The sequence below is a fragment of the Vulpes vulpes genome, chromosome 4, assembly GCF_048418805.1.
Source record: "Vulpes vulpes isolate BD-2025 chromosome 4, VulVul3, whole genome shotgun sequence".
NCBI lineage: Eukaryota > Metazoa > Chordata > Mammalia > Carnivora > Canidae > Vulpes > Vulpes vulpes.
The window spans coordinates 105,116,747-105,131,651 of NC_132783.1; the positions used below are offsets into that span (position 1 = coordinate 105,116,747).

At 32.2% G+C, this 14,905-nt stretch overlaps 1 protein-coding gene across 1 annotated transcript in view; it reads right to left on the reverse strand.

Annotated features, from left to right (window-relative positions):
* Positions 1-14,905, reverse strand: part of TENM2 (teneurin transmembrane protein 2) — a 3,534,961-nt gene that overhangs the window by 2,867,222 nt on the left and 652,834 nt on the right. The window contains exon 6 of the mRNA XM_072756643.1: positions 5,723-5,766. The gene's annotated coding sequence lies outside the window, so the exon portion shown is untranslated. The remainder of the gene's footprint in view (positions 1-5,722; positions 5,767-14,905) is intronic.

The following is a 14,905-nucleotide window of genomic DNA, read 5'->3' on the forward strand; positions in this document are numbered from 1 at the left end:
CATGTGAGGCACAGTGAGCTTGCCAAAGAGATGTTGGGTGGTCATCAGAACACTCAAATACAATCCTTCCAGCAGGAGGCTAGGGCATTAGATGCTTGGTCTTATGTACCTCAGTCCATGGTTTCCCATCCATCTTCAAATTTCATGACTGGATGAAGAACTTTTACACTTGTGACCCCACTGTGTCTTTGTTTAGCATTCAGTAGTAATTCTTTCCTGGTTTGACTAGAATTAAAACTCAAGTATTCCCTCTTCTTCATTCCTTTAGTCCATGACTAACTGAGGCTTTCACTCTGCTCATTGGTCCTCCGAAATATAACAATTTTCTTTTCCAAACTACAGTGTCTTGACTTGAGTCTATTGCAGGCAACCAGTCACATCCCAGATGTAACTCTCCTATGTATCTACTGAGTTTTTAACTCTACCTTCCCCAGCCCTGCTTATCCTATCTACTTTCATCACACTACTTTTAGTAACTAGTTTTTTACTAGACCAAGTTCTAACTCATTTTCATAAAAACTAGGTAATCTTTCTCCTATCTATCATTTTGTTCTCCATTGATAGATGGGACTATCAGAGAGTACTTTGCTCTCTTCACAGAACAAAACAAATTGGCCTCTGTATTGGAACCTTTGACAGGCTCCAAAATTCTAAATCTGATAAATTCTATGCCCTTTCTATGAAGAAAAAGGATAGATACTCTGCATAAATAATCATATTAACAACTATTTGTAGACCATCAACTCTGTGGTCAGATTCAGGAAACACAGCACCTACCATGCTATGTACAGGAGATATAGACCTTGACCAGGTGGCAGGGGGAGGGAACTGCTCTCAATGAATTTACATCTTTGGAAGGTTACAGATATTGAAATATTGATAATATAATTGATTATTTAATCAGAGCTATTATACACACTATGAAGGGGACACATACAATATAATAGAAAAGAAATTTAAAAAAAGACAAGCATATTTAAGGTCATGTACAACTTCCTTAAATTCCTCGAAGAAATGGGGTTTAAGCTAAGGTATCTAAGATAAATAAGAATTGCCTGGAAAGGGGTGAGTATAGGGCAAGAGGTATAGTATTCCAAACAGAGAGAAGAGCGTATTATACAAATATCCTGAGGCAAAAAAAAAAAAAATAGTGTGATGCTTTCAAAGAACTGAAAGAAGGTCCAGAAGGTAGAATTGAGGAAGAAAGTTGCAACAAATGATAAAAGGCTCTTAAAGAAGACAAAGAGGAGATTGGTTGATCATATATGAATTTATAGACTATGGATAGGTCTATGGATAGGTTTTAGTTTTTATTCCAAGTATAGCTGGTAGTCATCTAATCCTTACTACACAAAGTATTATCCATGAAACACTAGCATCAACTGGGAACTTGTTAGAAATATAGAATCTCAGACTCCACCTGAGTTAACTAATCAAAATCATTTTACCAATCTTACTAAGTGATTTAAATACACATCCCATTAAAGTTTAAGGAATACTGGGCAGCCCGGGTGGCTCAACGGTTTAGCGCTGCCTTTAGCCCAGGGCCTGATCCTTGATACTTGGGATTGAGTCCCACGTCAGGCTCTCCATATGGAGCCTGCTTCTCGTTCTGCCTGTCTCTCTGTCTCTCTGTCTCTCTCTCTCTCTGTATATATATATATATATATATATATATATATATATATATATATATTTCTCATGAATAAATAAATAAAATCTTTAAAAAAATAAAGTTTAAGGAATACTGTTAAAGGATGTTAAGTAGGAGTAACATCAACTAATTTATATTTTATAACATTGTAGCTCTAAGGACTACAGCTATGGCAAAGAGTAAGTAGAAGAGTGTATTCAGAGAAGTCAATTGAATGTTCAGTTCATTGAAATATAACATTATGATAGACTACGGGATTATTAGTACAAATGATTGGCTTGAAGTATATCAAGGAAGTTAATTTCAGGACTGGTGATTGGACTAGCCAGTGAAATAGGCTGAATGAGGCATTATAGATGCTACAGATGTTTCTCCCTCAACTACTGAGAGGACAATATTGTCATAACTCACACGGAATTCTGCAGAAGGAGCAGATCTAGGAAGGAATCTGAGTTTACTTGTGGCCCAGACTGGGTATATACAAAATGTCATGTCAAGAAAAAGAATGCTTAATACTTACAGAGGATTTTGCTGTTTAAAAAGTATTTTCCCACATATTATCTTAGCTTCTTCTACCATCTTCCCACTTAAGGGTAAGATTCAGGGTAAGAATTTTCTTGCAAAGAGAATAGCAAGTACAAAGATGTAAAGGGGCAAGAGTAGAAGCAAGCAGATCAGTCAAAGGGCTATTTCCAGAAGAAAGAGAGTATTCATTTAGACTAGGATGAGAGCCATGGAGATGGATCAAAACAGACAGCTCTATTCTCCAAATAGAACTCACAGGACACACTAATGAAGATGGCACCCATGAAGACATGTTGAGTCAGATGCACAATCTTAAAATCATGAGATAGGTCTGGCAATGTAACAAATAGGCCATGTTTAGAAGTCATGGTGAGACACCTACTAAAAGAGTTTGTCTAAAATAAAAACAGAAATAAGCAGTGAGTTACTCTAAAATTTTGAGGGAAAGTAGAAATGAAACTAGAAAAGGACTTTATTTTCTTGTTCATTTATATAATAACATATTATTTTTAGTTAATGAATAGTAGAATTTATAATCAAACATTTAATCATTTTCAAAACTTGTAGTAAGTAACAGAGTATTATTAAGATAGTTTAAAAGATCATCAACCATCAAAATGAGTTTCCATATTTCAGAAGAAAAAATAATAATCAAATAAGTAAACACTGTCGTAATGTTGTCTTTATTTTTTCCCCATTTGGATCATTTTCCATGCATCAATATTCAATTTATTAGTCATTAATTACTGAATTCCTAATTTTTTCTTTTAATTTTTCAATAGCAACAAAGAAATAAATAAATTGTAAAAATGCATCATTAAAAAAATGTGCCAATCTAACAGAGTTCTTTCGAGACCTGCTTTTTACAAATATTAATACATCTTTGTTCTCTTCAAAAAGAAAAACAAATGATAATGCAAAGCACGTAAGAAAATAAGAACATAAAGAATAAGGTTAAGTCCAGCAATAAAGTGAGATGTACTTGGAAATGTGTACTCCATTGGAGAAAACTACTTATAAAATAACTTATGAATCATGATGAGAATTAGTAACAATTTTGTCTTAGCTAATACATTGAAAATATCTTATTTTCATGTAATCTACTTAAATAGGATGTTTTATTTGCAAAACTGCACGCACCCACAACTTGGAGTAAAGTTCAAGAAAGATTTTTTCCCCCTAGTGGAGGCAGTTGCATTTTATTTAACCATTTGTCTTGTTTAACTTAAATTTTAGGTGTTAACAAACAGTGCAATGTTGGTTTCTGGAGTAAATTCAGTGATTCATCACTTAGGGCCATATAAAATAATTTTATAATATTTATTTGTAATTTTCAAAATATTTTAAATGCATATTCCTTTAAATTCTGACTTCTAATATTTCATATTAATTTATTTAATAAAACTAGTAACATCAAAATATCTGTGTGGGAATACTTACTTTGGAATGATGTCACCTAGGTTTAATTAATTTCATTTCTTTGATGAAAATGTATCTCATTTAGAAATATATTTTATTGAGTCAGGCATTTGGCTGAATAAAAATATAACAGCAGAAGCAGAATTTGTTGCATGAAAATAGCCCAGACAGTGTGATTAGGACATTAAGAAGAATGATAGGCAGAAGATGGACCATCACTGCTATCAGCTCATCTTCTAAGGATGACTTGGCATATTTCTCAAGTCTGTATCCCTATGGAGTGAATTAGAAGGCTATCAAACACTATGCCTTTTATACATTGTGCAGCTATCTCAGAAACAAAGTAAACACAAAAGTAGACTGCTTATCTTTAAAAGACAGCTTTTAGTAATGCTTTGGCAATTTTTAGGTATTTGCTTTAAATTTAAATTTAATAGTTAAATTTATAAAGACATAACTCCTGTATAGTGAGGGGCTCATGAGAGCTTTCATTGCAGTAGCACATCCTTGGAGAATTTACAGAATCTTCTTTAGTCAATTGCAGTTCTGATGTTCCACATGGTTACAACATTTTTATTTCATTAACACCTAATTTACAAGCACAAACCATTCTAAATGTATCAGAGCAGATGTAGGAAATAATTATAATTTAGATTGAAATCTTCATCTCCTAGTCACATATTTTTAATCCATCCATCTTAAGAGAAAAAAAATGTAATAACTTGTTGAAAAGAATTATAAAGAAATAAAAAAGTTTTTCAATTTAAATAAAAAGGTGCTACAATTTTTATAATTCATTTCTACCAGTTTACCTATTATTGCACAGATGTGTAATAACTGCTATACTCAGCTCTATGGTTTATAGTAGGACATTGACAAAACAATCTGCACCTATTTAAATATGCTGTTTCATGGAGCTTCCCATCATAGCCCTTCGATATTTAGTTTAATGCTTTGGGAGTTCTTCAAATTTTATTTTCAGTTTTCTAAAGGGAGATGATTTCACTTGATTGACTTGGCATTTAATTTACTCCATATAAAAAAATACAAAAGGAAATATTTTACCATTATGCAAATACTAAAGCAACTTAGTGTGTAATATCATTTATCAGGACTATCTTAATAAGTTTAAAAAAGTGTAATGGTCAAAAAATTAACAGCCCCACACCCTATACAGCTTAATTGCTTGAATAAAACAGAATAACCAATTGCTCTGGACTGGAATGGAAACAATCCACATGATTTGGATGTGCTCATTCAATATTAACTTTCAGTTCTATGCAGTCACTATGTCCCTTTATTTGTTCTCCATAGCCCTTACCTATCTGAATCTGAATTAGAGAGGCACATGCTCTGTCATAAAACATAATAAATACGTCTGCCTGAAACCATCTTCCTCTTCAATTTTAATTCATCTATCCATATTTTGAATTATGGCTGCTTATATTTACTTCACTTCCTATTCACATTCCTCACTTATTACATGTCCAAAATGAGTAATGTTTAAGTCTGTTCAAACCCTTTTTTGCATGTTATTCTTCCCATTATTTTCTTCACAGGCTTTATTAAGAATATCTTTATGAAATATCTAATAGTAAGCAAGTACATCATAAAATTTTCACTTTTTTAAAAAATATTTTTATTTATTTTTATTCATGAGAGACACACAGAGAGAGAGGCAGAGACACAGGCAGAGGGAGAAGCAGGCTCCACACAGGGAGCCGGATGTGGGACTCGATTCCGGGTCTCCAGGATCAGGCCCTGGGCTGAAGGCAGGTACCAAACCGTTGAGCCACCTGGGCTGCCCTTAATTTTCACTTTTTACATTAAAAATCAATTTTTTGCATTAGCATGTACTCATTAAGTATCAGAAGGTATAGCAGATGAAAAAAATGAATTTTCTATTAATAAAAAATCTTAGTAATTTATGATTTAAAATGACTCCAAAGAAAGCTTTGGAAAGGGGATGTAACTAATTGTCTTTGAAAAACTTGTCTCAAGGTGAGTGCATTTTTTCCCTATAATTTACATTTTGATAAGGTCAACTTCCTCAGAAACCCTTCATAGGGCTGTGTATAGACAACACTGAACAAATGGAAATACAAAAAATGAAAGTGTCCCTACCTTAAGGAAAATTACTGCAGGTCTTACTTTTAGACTTCATATATCTGCAACATAAGAAGAAAGACATTCAAAAGTTATTTATACTATGTAAAAGAAGAGTATTTTTCAAGGAAACAAAACTGAGACATGGTACTCTCCCTTTCAGTAGACATCTATTTCTAATTTAAAAAAAACATAAAAGATATCATCACAGCTGTTTCATTTGATTGAGAATAAAATAAAAATAATAAGTTGATGTAAATAATTAGGGTACTCATGGAATAGAAACATCTAGACACACAACATAAACTAACTTGAGCCTCTAAGATGACTTTCAGATATATGGTATAGGATAATCCACAGTACAAAGTAATTTTTTCTTACCATCATGATTAATTTGACTTTCTGTATATATTTCTAAATTTTGTTTGGATAATAAAATAGAAAAAGGTTATTTTATTTTTTAAGCATTTATTTAAAAACATATTATTTTTTATGAAATATTTGAAACCTAGCTCCCTGTATCAAAGTGTGGTATACAGAGCTGGTACTGGGAAAAAAAAAAAAAAGAAAAAAGAAAAGAAAAGAAAAAGGAGTAAAGAAGAGATGGCAAAAAAAAAAAAAAAAAAAGAAAAGCACTTAAAGGACTTAAATTTTACAAAGAATGATACTAGGCATCATAAATTTAACATTTACATAATTTCCAGAGTAACTTTCTAATCTATGATATAAGGATTCAGGTGACTTTCACCAGTAACTATTAGTGTTGGTTCTGTGATTAATACAACAGATTAATTATAGTCAATGTCCTCTTCTATGTAGTTCAAGCACTCTACTATTTATACTACATCAAATAAATGCAACTCTATTGCACAATTCATAGTATGACATACTTCTAAAAAAAGTCCATGAGTCAAAAAAGTAAATACAAATAACAATAGAAAATATTTTACATTGAAGGAAAAATAAAACTGTAATATACAGAATTTATGGGATGCAGCCAAAGCATTCCTTAGAGGAACAGTCACAGCAGAAAAGATTATATCAAAAAAAACAGAAATTTTAAGTTAATTATCTGTGCTTCCACCTTATGACATTAGAAAAGAAAAGAAAACTAATACTAAAGCAAATAGATGAAAGGAAACAATAAAGAAAAGTGCAGAAGTCAGTAAAACCAGAAAAGCTGCACAGGAAGGTCAATGAAAACAAAAGTTATTTCTTTCTTTTCTGTATTTTAAGGATATTTTTAAAGTAGTTTTAAGTTTACAACAAGAATGACTGGAAGGTAAAGTGATTTCCAACATAATCCTTACCCAAAAACATGCATAGCCTCCTCATAATCAGTAACACTCATCAAGATGGCACATTTTTTTTTTGCTAAGTATGAAATATACTGACACATAATAATCACTGATAGTTTACTTTAGAGTTCACTCCTGGTATATCCCATGAATTTGGACAAATGTATAATGCCATATATCCATTATTATAACATCTTACAGAGCATTTTCACTGCCCTAAAAATCTCCTGTGCTCCACCAATTCATCTCTTCTTCCCAACTTAAACAAGCATTGATCTTTTTAGTGTTTCTATGGATTTGCCTTACCAGAAAGTCATATGATTGGAATCATACAGTATATATAGCCTTTTAAGATTGTCTTCTTTCACTGTGTACTAGGCATTGAGGGGTCCTCATCTCTTTTCATGGCCTGATAGTGTTCTAATGTACCAGTTTATTTATCCATTCATATCCCACTGAAGGATATGTTGGTTGCTTCCAAGTAATTAAAAATATACTTAAAGCTGGCATAAACATTTGTGTGTAGGTTTTTGTGTAAACATTAGTTTTCAACTCCTTTGGGTAAATATCAAGGAATGCAACTGCTAGATTGCATGGTAAGAGTATTTCAGGTTTTGTTGGGAAACTGACAAACTGTCTTCCAAAGTGACTATACCATTTTGCATTACCCCTAGTAATGTATGAGAAGTCTCATTGCTCCATATCATCCCTGGCATTTGGTATTGTCAATGTCTGGATTTTGGTCATTCTAGTAAAAATGCAGTGATTTCTAACTTTTTTTGAATTTGTGTTTCCTTGATGACATATAATGTGAGGCATATTCATATATGCTAAATTTCAATCTGAGTATCTTCTTTAGTGAGCTGTTTGTAAGGTCTTTGGTCCATTTTTTAATCAGGTTGTTTGCTCTCTATCATATTGTTGAATTTTAAGAATTTTTATATGTTTTGGAAAACAGTTTTTTATCAGATGTATCTTTTGGAAATATTTTCTCTCAATCCTGTCTTCTGACTGATACTATTTTCATAGAGAGGTTTTTAATTTTAATGAAGTCCAACCTAACAATCATTTCTTTATAGATCATGCTTTTGGTGCTGTATCTAAAAAGGCATCACTAGGCACCTCAGTGACACAGTCAGTAAAGTGGCCAACTCTTAGTTAAGCTCAGGTCATGATCTCAGGGTCATGAGATGGAGCCCTGCATTGGGCTGTGTGCTTAGCATGGAGTCTGCTTAAGACTCTCTACCTCTGCCCTTCCCTCATGCACTGCCCCCCCTCAAATAAATAAATAAATCTTTATAAAAAAAAATACCTAGGCGTCACCACAAGCAATGTAATCTAGATTTTCTCCTATGTTATCTTTGAGGAGTTTTACAGTGTTGTATTTATATTTAGGTCTCTGATCCATTTTAAATTAATTTGTGTAAAGTCTGTGTCTAGATTTGTTTTCCTTACTATGGATATACAGTTGTTTCAGCACCATTTGTTGGAAAACTATCTTTGCTCCATTCTTTATCTTTATTCCTTTGTAAAAGATCAGTTGACTACATTATGTTGGTCTACTACTGCTGGATTCTCTATTCTCTTCCACTGAACAAGTTGTCTATTCTTTTGCCAATATCACAGTATTCTGATTCATGTGGCATTATAGTAAGTCTTAAGGTAGGATACTGTCAGTCCTCCAACTTCATTGTTCTCTTTCAATATTTTCTTGACTATTGTAGGTCTTGTGCCTCTCCATATAAACTTTAAAATTAATACCCATAGAATATTTTGTTTAGGATCTTGATTGGGATTGCACTGAATTTGTAGATCAAGAAAAAACTTGATCTACATCTTGATAATATTGAGTCTTCCTATTCATAAACATGAAATATCTACCCATTTATTTACTTTTCTTTGATTTCAAAAAGATATTTCTTTAAAAAGATCAATTGAATTGATATGCCTTTCATCAAACTGACCAGAACTACACTCCCACATAAATGATTGTTTTTTTAACAAAAGTGCCAGGCCACAGCAATGGAGAAAAGAGCCTTTAAAAAACTGGAAATATGACAAAAAATACATCACCCCTCTTTGTCTCATATCAAGTGCAAATACAAACCATAATATAAAATTCAAAATCATAAAATTTCTAGAAGACTTGAAATAATTTTTGTGACCATGAGTTAGGCAAAGATTTCTTTGACAGTACCCTAAAAATACTAACTATAAATGAAGAAATATAACTTGGACTTATCAAAATTATGAAACTGTGCTCTTTGAAAGAGGTTATATAGAGAGTAAAAAGACAAATGTATTTCAGGAGACAATATTTGCAAGCACATATGTGAGAAAGGTCTTGTATCTAAAATATATCAAGAACTATCAAAACTCAACAATAAAAAAAAAACCCACGAAGAACCAAATTTAAAAAATCAACAAAAAATTTGAACAGACACTTCATTATAGAACATATTTGGATGGCAAATAAGCACATAAAGTGATGTTCAACATTATGAGTCATATGGGAAATGTCAATTAAAACTGTAATGAGAAATCACTACATATTGGAATGGCTAAAACTGAGATAAAAATGAAACACATACACATGTGAATGTGCACATGTGTACTGACTTTTCCATACCGAGGTTAAGGAGGTGCCAGAACTCTAATACACTGCTCATGAAAATGAAAATGGTACAGGCACTTTGGAAAAGTTTGGTGTTCTCTTATAAAATATATTCCATGTATACCATTTATTCCTCAGTTCTACCAATAAGAATTTACCCAAGCTAATGTTTATAGCCTTTATACTAATAAATATCCCTAGCATTTTTCAACATGAGAATGGATCTATATAATGTAATACTAGCCAGCAATAACAAGGAATGTTATTGATATATGAAATAAAATGGATGAATTTCAAATGCATTATGCCAAATGAAAGCAGCAAGACTCAAAAGACTGCACACTGTAATATTCAATATATATGACATTCTAGGGGAAAAAAGGGGGGCAAAGTTATAGGGTCAGAAAACTAATCAGTGGTTTCTAGGGGCTGGGGTTGGAAAAATGGTTTCATTACAAAGGGGTACAAGAGAATGTTTGGACTGATGGGACTGTTTTAACTGATTTTGGTTTATCTGATTACACAATTGTATGGCTTCATGAAAATCAGAAACTATATGATAAATGTGGTGATTTTAATTAACATAAATTTATAACAATAAAAGAAAATAATAAACCAAAAGTGTGTTATTATAGAATAATTATAAATGATTGAAAATTACTATTAAAATATACCATTTACAATAGTACCAAAAAGATGAAATGTTAGGGATAAGTTAACAAAATATGTGCAAAACCTATCCAATGAAAACTAGAAACCACTTCTGAGAGAAATTAAGGAAGGTTTTTACCTAGGAGAAAAGAAAACATAAATCCTCAAATATTGGAACAAGAAAGTTCCAAAACTTTATTCCTAGCATTTTAAAACTAGAAAAAGAACACAATAATACATGAAAGGTATAGAACAGAGAACCCTGGAAGTGACCTACACATATATAGATCCTTAGTTTATGCCAAAATAACACAGCAGAGCAGTGGATAATAAAAATATTTTCAAGTAATAGTGAGGAACAACTGGATATCACAAAGGAAGAGGAAAAAAAATTATCATCTACTATATACAACAGTCCACTCTAGATTAATTAAATACTGAAATGCAAATAATAACAGAAGAAGAAGAAGAAAAAGAAGAAGAAGAAGAAGAAGAAGAAGAAGAAGAAGAAGAAGAAGAAGAAAAGAAGAAAGAAAGAAGAAGAAGAAGAAGAAGAAGAAGAAGAAGAAGAAGAAGGAAGAAGAAGAAGAAGAAGAAGAAGAAGAAGAAGAAGAAGAAGAAGAAGAAGAAGAAGAAGAAGAAGAAGAAGAAGAAGAAGAAGAAGAAGAAGAAGAAGAAGAAGAAGGAAGAAGAAAGAATACGAAAAGAAGAAGAAGAAGAAGAAGAAGAAGAAGAAGAAGAAGAAGAAGAAGAAGAATTTAATAATGAGTTTTTGTAGATGATAATTTAGAAAAATATTTTCATGATCTTAAGGTAATGAAACTTCTTAAACAGGACCCAAAAAGCACTAATCCAACAAAAAGTGATAAAATTGACTATATTAAAATAAAGAATTTCCACTCATCAAAGGGTGTCATTAAAAATGTGAAAAATAGGGCAGCCCAGGTGGCTCAGTGGTTTAGCACTGTCTTCAGCCCAGGGTGTGATCCTGGAGCCGTGGGGTCGAGTCCCAAGTCAGGCTCCCTGCATGGAGCCTGCTTCTCCCTCTGCCTGTGCTTCTCCTGCTCTCTCTGTGTGTCTCTCATAAATAATTAAATAAAATATTTTTTTTAAATATTTTTTAAAAATGTGAAAAATAAGCTACACTGTGGGAAAAGATGTTTGCAACTCATGTTACCCTCAACAGGCTTATAATCCAGAACATACAAATAAACCCTACATATCATAAGAAAAGGAAGCCATCCCCATCCACAAAATGCCAAGATAATTAACAAAAGACAATATCAAATGGCCAATAAACATTAAAAAGGTATTAAGTAAAGACATGCAAAATAAAAAAAAATAAAAATAAAACCACTATTATTACTGAAACCTAAGGCCATTTTTCTTAACCTAATTCCCCAGAAAGACCAAAATTTAAAGCCAATGATGTCAAGAATCCGAAGAAAACTTCATATACTGGTAGAGAAAGTATAAACTGGTATAACCTACTTTGGAAAACAGGTGGGTATCAATTACTAAGTTCAGAGATAGATGAATCATTGGATTCAGCAATTCTACTCCTACTGAACAGATAATATATCCAAAAATACGGACAAAAATGTGTGAAAGCCCAAATCTCTAAACAACTCAAATGTCTATTAATAAAACAAGTTAAGACAAATTTATTATAAGAAAAAAAATGGATAAATGATGCTCCATCATGACTTTAAACTTAGCATGTTCAAAAATAAACTCAGCCTCTTTTTCTTCCAAATAAATTTCCACATTGGGCTGTCAAATTCTGCCCATTACACCATTACTTGCTTCCAATTCTAACTTGAGATATATGTTCTTTGTATTGTTGAAGCAGGAAAATTATATATTTTAGCATCTGAGGAATCATAGTTTGAAACTCAGCCTTTCATTTTATAATCTGTGTCTCTGCAAGTGAATTAGCTGACTCCCACCACTAGTTGCTGCATCTGGTAAACGGAAACAAATCCTACAATCTCTTAGAATTGGATGAAATATATTTTTATATTCCCCAAATGAATGAGACTATATAATGTTTGTCCTTCTCCGATTGACTGATATATAAAAAATAGTGAAAGGGAATAAAGGGGAAAGGAGAAAAAATAAGTGGGAAATATCAGAAAGGGAGACAGAACATGAAAGACTCCTAACTCTGGGAAACGAACTAGGGGTGGTGGAAGGGGGAGGAAGGCAGGGGGTGTGGGTGAATGGGTGGCGGACACTGAGGTGGGCACTTGACAGGATTAGCACTGAGTGTTATTCTGTATGTTGACAAATTGAACACCAATAAAAAGTAAATTTATTTAAAAAAAAGGAAAAAGAAAAAAAAAAGAAAAAGAATTGGATGAAATAACAAATATAAAAAATATAGCCCACAATGGATATTTTTAAAATGTTGACTCCTCTTTTCTCAGAATATGAACATCCCTATATACAAACAGTCTTTTTCTAACATCAATTGTCTCTTTATATTATGTTTGAAAAAGAGAAAAAAAGCTGACACCTCAGAAGGTATTATGGCACCATCAACCAGGCTGGATATTGAAGATCAGACCAGGCATTCTGTGACCATGATGAATTGAGAAAAACAAATAAAGAAACTCCATAATGCATAGTCATGTTGAGAAAAACTAAAACAGTGTTCAAATAACAAAAATAGCCTAATACCTCCTTACCCATGTTTACATTAGAGATTACTATTTCTTTACCAATTACATCATTAGAATTGTTTCACATTTCCTGCTTGTAAAATAAGAATTACTAGGATACTCAGTCAGAATTATCTCCATCTCCTTGAACCCTTCCCCAAATCACCTAATACATGCATAAATCCTAACATAAAATCCTTCTCATACCCTCTTAACAGATGTCCCAAGCCCACTGTATGCAATCTTCTTCCTCTTTGTAACAATTCAATAAAACCAACTTTGACTCAGTTGTACCCTTGGTTGTCTTTGATTTGGGAGCATTGACATCTCTCATTTGTGGTCCCTCATTTGGAATCTATCTGTCACCCCTTTCTGTGTGAGATCTCTTTTTCTTCATGTATAAACTATTTTGGCAACCTAATTGGGATTTCACCTTTCTCTTTCCTATCTCCAGCCCATTCTAAAGACTACTGAATATTCGTCCAAAAATCATCTTCCTAAAAAAATACTATTTATCAGACATCTAATTGTACATGTCCATTTTCATATTTAGTGAGTGAAAGGCTATCAGTAGCTGTTCTCTCAAGAGACAAGATACATCTTTTGTGCTGGTGAACCAATTGTAAGCTGTGATATACCTGGGTGTTCAGAGATAAAGTGCCAAATGCATACCTGTAAATGGAAAAGCAATTTTCTCTTATGCTTCATATAATAGTGTGTCAAAATTCTCTAATTCCTTTGTTTTGTCTTAAATAAAGAAAGGTTAGGTTGTGAGTAAAAATTCTGTTTTGATAGCTTGAATCTCTAGAATAACCCCCAAAGGAATTAGCAGGAAGCAGATCTAGTCAAAGCAATGTTTAGAAAATAGAAGTTTATACCTTGTCATTATATTTCACATTTTCAACTAGACCTGCAATGAGAACACTACCTTCCTTTTTTTATTCAATAGATACTTTTCATTTGTGCTTTTTAAAAAGTATTTTTAAAATTGTATTTTACATAACATGACACATAAATTGCACAGTGTGGAAAGAATTGTCTGCCTCCCTGAATGAAACCATTTTAATCTCGAGAGTTTTATTATCTGTTAAAATCTATTTAAATATAGGCATTCAATTTTACATTACTTGACATTTATGGAGAAGCTATTTTACAGCAGCAGGTTTCTGAATAGACAAGATCACAACAAACATTCATGATTATATGGCATTCTAGATTTAAAAATATGAAGAAAGAATGGTCTGAATATCCTGGGCAGTTCACATATATAAATATAACTAATAAAACTCTGGATGAGAGGTCTGCTAATACATTATACTTGTTTGACAACTATAATTATGACATTCATAATAGTCTACCTACATATTTTTGCTGTATTACAATATTAATTAAAGCTATATTGTTTTGAATACTAGCTAAACTACTTAATAGTAAAACTGGATAAAAGAGGCATTTGTAATGTGGAATAATCAGTTACTTGAAGACTATTTTTTTTTTAAAGAAAATAACTTTGCTAATTGAACTGGCTAGAAAGACAAAGAATCCTACTCTAATTATGCATTGTGATCTATCTATGGGCTAAAACATTATCTCAGCTTTTACTTCAATGATACAAAAATAAAAATCATGGGCACAGTTTTAGATATAGAAAGATGTAACATTTATTTATTTATTTTTTGGCAACCCTTGCTCAAATTGCTAGCTTGAGTTAGGGTTGAAAGAAACTGGGAGAATGAGCTCTACAACTAGGGTTTTCTACAACTGGCCTGAATCTAAAGTATAACAATTGAAACTGGACTTTTCATGAACAAAAAAAGAAGCAAATTGTCACAAGTTTTTAAATTATACAAAAGAATCTGCATGAAACTTCTATCCATCAAATGGCTACTGAAAAATGAGATAATTACCTAAAATAATTTGCATGTTAAGAGCTAATACAATATTACAAAGTAAAGTCCAGTTGTGAAAGCAATGC